This window comes from Saimiri boliviensis, chromosome 15, assembly GCF_048565385.1.
Source record: "Saimiri boliviensis isolate mSaiBol1 chromosome 15, mSaiBol1.pri, whole genome shotgun sequence".
Lineage (NCBI taxonomy): Eukaryota > Metazoa > Chordata > Mammalia > Primates > Cebidae > Saimiri > Saimiri boliviensis.
The window spans coordinates 33,155,436-33,166,460 of record NC_133463.1 but is presented as its reverse complement, the minus strand read 5'-3'; positions in this window follow the sequence as shown (position 1 = coordinate 33,166,460).

Below are 11,025 nucleotides of genomic sequence, written 5' to 3'. Positions count from 1 at the left end.
TGGCTGCGAGGACCGAGCAACAGCTGGGTGCTCTGACTGGCTCCAGGAGAGCCGGATTGGGACTGGGCGGGCCGCTCTTGGTTGGAGGGTTGTCAGGCGGGTTTTCAGGTGCAAGACCCGGCCAGGGGGAGCCACGCGGCAGAGCTAGGTGCCGAGTGCAGTGCCTGGTGCCGTGCCTGGTGCCGGGTGCAGAGTCAGGTGCTGAGTGCAGAGGTGGGTGTGTCCGGCCTTGCCACGAGGCAACCGGCCTTACAGTCCTCTCTGTGCCTCAGTTTCTTCATCTGTAAAATGGGGATGCTACTAGTACCTACCTCTGAGGGTTGTGGGAAACATTCAAAAAATATGTATGTCTCAGATATAGGTAAATAAGTGAGACTATTATAAGTATTTGTGACTTGAGATGTCAAGGTGATCTATAGCAAAGCAGAGGATGTCATTCTGAGGAGTTAGGCTGATTAGATATCATTTACCTTGATAATTCATAGTTTGGTCCTGGTCTTGCAATCTCAGGAACATGACCTTAAAAATTAACATTAGCCAGGTACAGTGACTCATACCCATAATCCCAGCACTTTGGGAGGCCGAGGCGGGCAAATCACCCAAGGTCAGGAGTTCGAGACCAGCCTGACCAACATGGTGAAACTCCCGTCTCTACTAAAATTACAAAAATTAGCTGGGTGTGGTGGTAGGCACCTGTAATCCTGGCTACTCAGGAGGCTGAGGCAGGAGAATCGCTTGAACCTGGGAGGCAGAGATTGCAGTGAGCCAAGACCATGCCACTCCATTCCAGCCCAGGCGACAAGAGCAAAACTCCATCTCAAAAAAAATAATAACATTTATTGAGTTTGTCATGTACAAAGACTTATGCATTATCTCAATTTATTTTTACAACTACTTTTGGAGGCAGGTACTATTATTTTTCCTATTTTACTGGTAAGGAAAACTGAGGCATAGAGGATTGTACAGCTTGCACAGGGTGACACGGTACATAATAAAACCACGCAAAATTGAGCCCTACTGGTCTGCCTGCAGAAGGCATTACTCTGTATTGCACAGCGAAGATTCTGTCCTCAGAGGCAGACTCCCTTTAAACAAGTATACAGAAGCAGTACTCTAAGAAATAAAACATGAGTTACCTAATCTCAGAAGGTGACTTTCAGTTAAGGGTCCCTGGAGACATTATCACTCATCTTAACAAAAATAACAGCCATCATTTAATGAATACTTACTATAGGACTCACCTGGCCAAGTGTGCTCAGATCAGACTCTGTCCTCTGAACAACTCTGACAGGTGTTGCCAGCCTCCCATGGCCTCCTTCATTGTTCTGGGCTAACCATCCTCCTTTTATTCACACAGACTTTCTCCAGCTTGGACACCATATTGAATGTCTGTCCTTTGGGGGTTTTTTTGAGACAGAGTCTCAGTCTGTCACCCAGGCTAGAGTACAATGATATAATCCTGTCTCACTGCAATGTCTACCTCCCGGGTTCAAAAGATTCTCGTGCCTCAGCCTCCTAAGTAGCTGGGATTACAGGCATGTGTGCCACCATGCCTGGCTAATTTTTTTTTGTTTGTTTGTTTTATTTGTTTGTTTTGTTTTTTAGTAGAGATGAGTTTTCACCATGTTGCCCAGGCTGGTCTCGAACTCATGGCCTCAAGTGATCTGCCTGCCTCAGTCTCCCAAAGTGCTGGGATTATAGGCATGAGCCACTGCACCTGTCCTAAATGTCTTTTCTAGTCTCCTGCTTGCTTTTCTGATGATCATACCATTATAATCAACAAGAAAATTCTGATCAATGAAATTGGAGCATAATCACATGATATTCTGGTTGTTGAACAGTTTCTTGTGCCTTTGGTGTGCCAGCATGAAAACTTAATCATTTTGGGAAATCAAGAGAAAATGAAGTTTCTCAAGTGGAAAAACAAGACTAGATCCTAAGCATGGTGACCACACTGAGCTGTGGCCATTCTGTGATTCTGCTTGGATAAATAGCCTTCCAGGTGTTTTACCATACTGTACCACCACCCACCCTTCATGGACAATTCTGGTCTCAGAGAGTTTTCAGTTCCCCTTCTTAGGTCTTCGGCATCCACACGAAGAGCCTTTTACCACTTAATCTCAGAGTTCCTTGATCTCCTCAACTCCTGGAACCTTTGTCTTCTCAACTCATTCCTTGATTTCTACTCTGAGAGCATCCACACCTTGACTTCTAGTCAATTTGTAGCCCAGGGTCCTGGGTTTGGGTATGCACTGTGAAAATGTACCCACTTGTAACTGTTGCACCCTGCGTTCTTGTTGTTTCAAAAAAGTGCTAGAAGGAAGCTCAGCCCCAGAAAAACAAAGACCAAAATAATTTGGATACAGAGATGCCTGAGTTGAAGATGAACTATGGCAAACTCCCCTTATTACCCTGCTAAAATCCCCACCCAGGGAAGAGCTTATTCACCATTTTCTACATGCAATGTATGTAGAAGCATGATAGGCAATGTGTCTTCACTTTCTTTACTCCACCTGTACATACAATGACGGAGCTAACCAGCCCAATAAAAGCACTGTTTTCACTGTTGCTTGGAGAAGCACTGCTTTGGGAACTATTCCCAGTGTCCCTCCTGTTGCAAGTAATGAAATCCCATTGTTAAATCCTCTTTGATTGTGGTCATTGGACTGTCACCTTCCAAGCTAACAAATCCACCTATTGTGTAGGTAACAAATCTAACTAGGATTTATCAAGCATCATAGACTATGAGTCAAGAGCCTTGCTAAGTCCTCTGTACCATAGTTCCATAAAAAAAGAAAAAGAGGAAGAGCCTTGCTAAGTCTCCTGAAAGACAAAGATAAAAAAGGTATTGTCCTCTTTCCTCAAAAAGCTCACATTTTAGCGGAGGAGAAAGCACACACATTCCACTAATCATTACACACAGGAAGATATGTGTGTGATGGGATTAAGAGACTGGGCTCTCAGAGCAGACAGACCCAAGTGTGAATATAGCTCTGCCACTCCATGACTGTGAATGAATTCCTTATATTTCTTCATTGAAAGAGTAAAGATAATAGTACCCACTGTACAGGGGAGTCATGAAAAATGAATGAAATCATTGAGACTCAGCACAATCCCCAGCACACAGTAAACTCCAGTATAACTTAGAAATCAAGGAGGCTGGCTCAGAAATTAGAATATCATAGTTCTAAGCCTAATTCTGCTACTTGCCAGCTATATCACTTTAGTTGCTGAATCTCTCTGTGCCTCAATTTCTTCATCTAATCAAATGAAGATGACAACAGTAGAGTTGTTGTGTAGATAAAATTAGCACACACATACACACACACACATACAAACATTTAGCAAGACACATAGTAAAGCACCAAGGAAGTCACATAGCATGTTTTTCTGATGTCCCTTACGCTCTTTGCCAACTTGTCCCCTGCAGCGGTCCTCAGAGATGCAACTGCAGCAACCTAGGGATTACTGGAGCACTGTTTGACACTACTGATCAAATTACAGAGTTTGGTCTGGTCAGTTGTATGTGACAAAAGTTAGATTTAAGAGACTTAACAGAATCAACAAATGATTTGTGATAGATAGAAATGAACAGGACCTTTAGATTCCATCTTGGATATTTTTGCCTGAGTTAAATAGGAGTCTTGTCTTTGGGGTGGAAAATGGGATCTTGATTGACTCACTAGCAATGCTATTGGTTCAGAAAGGAGGCATGTAGAAAGGACACTGGATAAAATCTCTTGGTTTACTGCTGGAGCTTTCAATCACAAATCTCAAGAGAATCCATTAAGTGAATGGGGCAAGACCCCATGTAAAACAGGTTGTCCTTTTGCTTAGGCTTCCTTTCCCGCTGGTACCATCCAATTCCAGGTATACAAAACAGAAGGAAGAAGCAAGAGGAAAACCTAAGGATTTAAAGACAAACTAAAAGAGAGAGAGAAATTTTTTTTCTTTTTAGAGATGAGGTTTCACTTTGTTGGTCAGAGTGGTTTCGAACTCCTGACCTCAGGTGATCCACCCACCTCGGCCTCCCAAAGTGCTGGAATTACAGGCGTGAGCCACCACACCCGGCCGAGAAGGAGAATTTAAGGAGAAAACCAAAAAGTATAAGCTCAGTTGTTACCACCAATAGGTTCTTGGGCTCTCAATGCAATAGAAATTGATGTGAGGCCAAAAAGGTTTTCCCAACAAGCCTTCATTGGAGCTTATGCCAAGGCATGAGGGAGACAGCTGATACCAAGGCATAAGAGAGAATTCCCTAACTGACTCTCCAAAGAAAAGAGTCAGTTGGGCTTTTTATTTGGCAAAGCATGGGAATTGTCATCAGGGATAGGGTATGCAGGTTTTGCTGAGCAAAGCATGTGATGATGGATAGGGTATGCAGGTCAGCATTTTTGGTTGCAATGCTTATCTTGAGTAATGGGCCACCTGGTGGATTGGCCTGAGGCAACAAGGCTATACTGTAAATCATTTGTTTAGTATTCCTTCCTAAGGTGGGGCACTCCACAACTTTGCTTATCTCATGAATGTGTGGTTCATGAGAGTCGACATGCCATCCATGTCCACGGTTCGGTCAGACCTTACGCACACTTGTAGTCTGAGTTACTTGGAAGGCTGAGGCAGGAAGATTGCTTGAGCCCAGAAGTTAGAACCACTGCTCTCCATCTGGGGTGACAGGCTAAGACCCCATCTCTAAGAAAAAAAATAATGAAGGCTGGGTGTGTTGGCTCAAGCCTGTAATCCCAGCACTTTGGGAGGCCAAGGCAGGTGGATCACGAGGTCAAGAGATCGAGACCATCCTGGTCAACATGGTGAAACCCCGTCTCTACTAAAAATACAAAAAATTAGCTGGGCATGGTGGCGCATGCCTGTAATCCCAGCTACTCAGGAGGCTGAGGCAGGAGAATTGCCTGAACCCAGGAGACGGAGGTTGCGGTGAGCCGAGATCGCGCCACTGCACTCCAGCCTGGGTAACGAGAGCGAAACTCTGTCTCAAAAAAAAAAAAAAAAAAGAAATCACATATGAGGCTGGCATGGTGGCTCACACCTGTAATCCAAGCAGCACTTTGGAGGCCAAGACAGGCGGATCACCTGAGGTCCGGAGTTCAAGACCAGCCTGACCAACATGGTGAAACCAGTCTTGAAAAAGAAAAAAAATAATAACAAAAATCACATATGAAAGGGTCTTGGCTGATGGAGGAGTGGGGTGGGGTTTTGATCTTGTTTAAGTAAAAACAATGTCTACCAGAGAGTTTCCCCAATACCAAGCCTGCAATTTACAGGAAGGTGATTTAGGAGGCGCCAGTCGGCCAGCCTTTTCTGCTATTGAAATACAGGGTGGAAGTCAAGGGGGAGGTGATCTTAGATGCCTGGGTCTCCTTCCTCAACTTGAGCCCAGAAGTTAGAGACCGGCCTGGGCACTGTGCCAAAGCCTCATCTCTACAAACAATACAAAAATTAGCTGGGCATGCTAGAGCCTGTGTGTGGTCCCAGCTACCCAGGAGACTGAGGTGGGAAAATTGCTTGAGCCCAGGGGTTTGAGGGTACAGTGAGCTGTGTCCATTCTGCTGCACTCCAGCCTGGTGACAGAGTGAGACTCTTTCTCAAAATAAATACAAAAATAAAATAAAATAAAATAATGATAGAAATAAATGCTTACAATGTGCCAGGCACAGTGTTATGCTGAGGAAGCAGTGGTGACCAAAAAAAAGCCACATATTTACACACAGTCCTTGCTTTCACAAAGTCTGCAGTTCAAGAAAGAAAAGTAAAACTAATCAAAAACTGTAAATTTACTACAGGGAAAAGTGCTATGGACGAAAAGGTGAAGATATTTCACAGGAGGGCCCCGTGTGGTCAGGAAGGGTGGGAGATGTTCTCTGAAGAAGTAATGAATGAGCTGCTTGGAAAGGAGGAGTTAAAAAGATAAAAGGAGAGCGCTGTGGCTCATGCCTATAATCCCAGCAATTTGGGAGGCCGAGGCAGGTGGATCACGAGGTCAAGAGATCGAGACCATCCTGGTCAACAAGGTGAAACCCCGTCTCTACTAAAAATACAAAAAAATTAGCTGGGCATGGTGGCGCAGGCTTGTAGTTCCAGCTACTCGGGAGGCTGAGACAGGAGAATTGCTTGAACCCAGGAGGCAGAGGTTGCGGTTAGCCGAGATCACACCATTGCACTTCAGCCTGGGTAACAAGAGCAAAACTCCATCTAAAAAAAAAAAAAAAAAAAAAAGATAAGAGGAAATTGCTGGGAAGGGGAGGAAGGAAGAGGGTGTAGTCCAGGTAGAGAAGTGCAAAGGCTTGGCAGCATCCAGGGAGAGAAAAGAAGGCCAGTGCAGGTATAGAGCACAGGAGCACAGGACAATGCAGGGCTGCAGGAAGAAGTCAGACCATGCTGAGCATTTGGGTTCATGTTAAGGACTTTGATTTCCATCAGAAAACTAACAGTCAGGTGACATTAGGACTTGCATTTCAAAAGAGTACTCCAGCTGAGGTATGAAGAATAGATTACAGAGTGGCAAGAGTATGTTCATGAAGACAGGTTAACAGGTTATTTTGGCTTCCAGTTTAATGTGACAGTTTCATAGGTATTTATCTCCACTCCTAGAAACTCTAATAAAATAACAGAGATGAAACTTTTAAAAAGGCAAAAGTAACAGGAATAAAAAGAATAGGGTAAGAGGAACAGCAATAAAACTTTGCAAGCAGGAAGCAGGTCTCCACCTGCTTCATTTCTTCTGTGAATCCAAGAGAGCTGAATTCTAACAGTGGGAGGAGCTAAGAACCAATCTTATATGCACCAAAAAAGTTCTCAGAGGCTTAGGAGACATTAATATCTTCTGTTTGTGAAGAGGGTGAAAACAGAAGTGGTTGAACGTCAATTCACAAAGCACTAGAAACCTGTCTCTCCCCCACTCCAACAGAAGATTGAAGGTTTATTCCTAGTGCACTTGCAAACAGGGATTTTATTTAATATATGTAAAAGAAGGGCATTATGTGAATGATGAAACTCACACCCTCTAAATATGACAGCCAGGCTTAAAATCTCCAAGGAGAAGAATCTTTCTGGGAAATTTGATCAGTACAGTGGGATAGAGAATGGGGACAGGAAGAATGCGGGATTGCCCTAATAAATGACCCAGGCAAATCACTCTACACATTTGTAGCCTAGTCAACAAGCTCTTCTTATCTTTGTAGAGCTTCTAATTAGCTTCTCAGTGTGCCCACCTTTTTTTTTTTTTTTTAGTTGGAGTCTTGCTTTGTTGCCCTGGCTCCAAGCTGGAGTGCAGTGGCGCAATCTCAACTCACTGTAACCTCTGACTCATGGGCTCAAGTGATTCTCCTGCCTCAGCCTCCCAAGTAGCTGGAACTACAGGCATGCACAACCATGCCTAACTAATATTTTGTATTTTTAGTAGAGATGGGGTTTCACCATGTTGGCCAGGATGGTCTTGATCGTTTGACCTCATGATCCACCTGCCTAGGCCTCCCAAAGTTCTGGGATTACAGGTGTGAGCCACTGTGCCCAGCCATTTTTTTTTTTTTTTTTAGACAGAGTTTTGCTCTCATTGTTCACTCTGGAGTGCAATGGTGCAATCTCAGCTCACTGCAACCTCCACCTCCCAGGTTAAAGCAATTCTCCTGCCTCAGCCTCCTAAGTAGCTAGGATTACAGGCATGCACCACCACACCTGGCTAATTTTTGTATTTTCAGTAGAGATGGGTTTTCACCATGTTGGTCAGGCTGGTCTTGAACTCCTGACCTCAGGTGATCCACCTGCCTCGGCCTCCCAAAGTGATGAATTAGAGGTGTGAGCCACCGTACACGGCCACCCACTTTTGTATGTGTGTAAGTGGCAAAGGGTTACCAGATTTAGGAGGACAGACTTTTATACAAAACATAACTTTGAAGAAACAGATTATGCAACAGAGAGAAACTTTAAAACATTACTGGTAATGGCCTCAGGGAAATAAAATACTACAGCATGGAAGAATTCAAGAATGCCGTAATTAAGATATAACCAGGCCGGACGTGGTGGCTCACGCCTGTAATCCCAGCACTTTGGGAGGTTGAGGCAGGTGGATCACCTGAGGTCGAGAGGGGTGCATGCCTGTAATCTCAGCTATTCAGGAGGCTGAGGCAGGAGAATCGCTTGAACCTAGGAGGCAGAGGTTGCAGTTAGCTGAGATCACACCACTGCACTTCAGCCTGGGCGACAGAGTGAGACTCCGTATCACAAAAAAAGAAGGGAACAATAGATACTAGGACTACTTGAGTGTGAAGGGTAAAAGGAGGTTATGGATCGAAAAACTACTTATTGAGTACTATGCTTATCACATGGGTAAGGAAATAATCTGTACCCCAAGCCCCAGAGACACTCAATTTAACAAACCCGCACATGTATCCCTGAACCTAAACTGAAGCTTAAAAAAAACTGAAGAAAAGTATGGGCTCTTAGAAAGTCGTTTATACTTTCTGAGCCTTGGTTATTTCATCACTAAATTAAAGGTGATGATAACAGTCCCAGTTTAAGATCAAATGAGATATTGCAAGCTGGACACATTAAAAGTGTCACTATGGCAGGGAAAATGTGGCACATATATACCATGGAATATTATGCAGCCATCAAAAACGATGAGTTCGTGCCCTTTGTAGGGACATGGATGAACCTGGAAACCATCATTCTCAGCAAACTGACACAAGAACAGAAAATCAAACACCGCATGTTCTCACTCATAGGCGGGTGTTGAACGATGAGAACACATGGACACAGGGAGGGGAGCATCACACACTGGGGTCTGTTGGGGGGAAATAGGGGAGGGACAGCGGGGGGTGGAAGATCGGACCTAAGATCAGCCTTTGCGTGCCTCTTTGTAAATGGTGGAATTTAAAGTCCTCCAATCAGCCTGCCAATGAGCCACATTCCTAAATCCTTTCTCTTGACTTTCCAAGCCCATAAGTTTACCCCAGACTCCAAATCAGGGAGGCAGATTTGAATCCACTTCTATCTCCTTGCTGACCAGTTGTGCAAATAAAGCCTTTTCTTCCCTCAAAAGCTTACACCACATAGTATGCATTCTGTGCATGCACTGAGAAGAGAGCTTATTTGATTGATAACAAAACAAGCTATTAATACCTACTATTTCTATTATTATCCGTTCCCCTAGCTCCCACCATGTTAAATATTCCTGTAACTTTCATTTCTACCTTAATATTTTCTTAAATCTATCCAGTAAGTTTTCACTTAGAAGCTATCTGCCACAGTTATCTTCCTTTAATATCACAACCATCTACCCAGTCACCCAAATCAGAAACCTGGAAGTTAGCCTTGATTCTGTTTCTTTACTTCCTATGTCAAAATCATAAAATTCTTATGCTTCCTCCTGAATAGCTCCTTTATTCATCCTCCCCTGCCTCTCTCTTCCTCCATTGCTCCAATTTAGACTCTAGATTTCCGCCTTTGCCTTACAAGTGGTCTCTATCTCTAAAAATTTCCATGTATTTGTCCAGGATTTTTCTTTTTTGCATGTAACTGTGTATCTCTTTGACATCCATGCTGGAGTGCAGTGGCACAATCACAGCTCATTGCAGCCTTGACCTCCTGGGCTTAAATGGTTCTCCTGCTTCAGCCTCCCAAGTAGCTGGGACCATAGACATGTGCCACCCAACCAGCTAATTAAAATGAATTGTATTTGTAGAGATGGAATCTCACTATATTGCCCAGGTTGGTCTTGAATTCCTGGACTCAGACAAGCCTTCCATCGTGGCCTCCCAAAATGTTAGAATTAGAGGCATGAGCCATAGCACCAGTCTTAGATTATTTTATTCACAAGAGGTGTAAAGATGATCTCATTTTATATACATATCAACTAAAGAAAAAATAAGGGTTTTAAAGACTCAAAGTTAGGGCCGGGTGCAGTGGCTCACGCCTGTAATCCTAGCACTTTGGGAGGCCTAGGTGGGTGGATCACCTGAGGTCAGGAGTTCAAGACCAGCCTGGCCATGATGGTGAAACACCATCTTTTTTTTAAAAATAAAAAAAAAAAAAAAGAAAAAAAGAAAAGAAAAAAAGACTCAAAGTTAGTTTTTTTGGGAGTCTTACTGAGGAATGCCACCCTGGAGAGTCTTTCAAAGAATTTGTTAGACTGCTCCAAAGCAGTGTTATCAAGGGGTGGAGTTCTGGATGCGCTCAAAAGTTACGTTAAACATGTTCAGAAGTTACATTGGAACAAAATCTCATCAAAGTTTCGGTTGGAGAGTACATCTGGTTATTGATTACAGAGGCATAATCATAATCATTAATCCTGTCAGTTGTCATCCTATGTACAGGAAGAGGCAAGGGCCAGGATCACTGAACGTATCTTTTCCAAAAAAATGAAGTGATTCAAGCAACAGATGTGGAAACCTGTGCTCTATCCTACTTATTGTCTGCAGGGCATTCTTCTGGAGGACTTCGTTCAGTCACTGAGTCAGGGGCTTTGTGAAATTCCGCTGGCAACAGAATGAGCAAACAGTTTTCTTCCGTTTCCTACTTTGTCTCACATACATGATTTCCTGTGCTCAAACCTGGCAGGAAAGATTTTAAGAAATTTTTTCAGTCTTTTCTCTATAGCAATCCTTCACTGGGTTTTAAGTCAGTGGGTTGTTATTTTTTGTTGTTGTTGTTTTTGACAAACTGTCAAATTGTTAAACAAGTCATATTTCCTTTAAGGTGAAAATCACCTAGTCTGAATAAATTCTGATGTAAATATAATTTGACAAATTATGATATTTTCAATTTATGATGGATTTATTGCGGGGAGGCGGTAGCCCTGTCGTAAGTCGAGGAGCTCTGTACGCTTTCAAAAACACCGTTGGGCTCCAGGGTTAGCCGGCCTCTAACCCATTCTTTATTGGACCTTCCAACTTCCGGCAGGTTGGTAACCTAGCAACCAAGCCTTACCAGCAGAGGCTTCCGGTACTGAGACTTGGGTTGTCCAATCAGTTCAGCGGAATTACCGCAGAGGCTGATGGGACGCTCGAG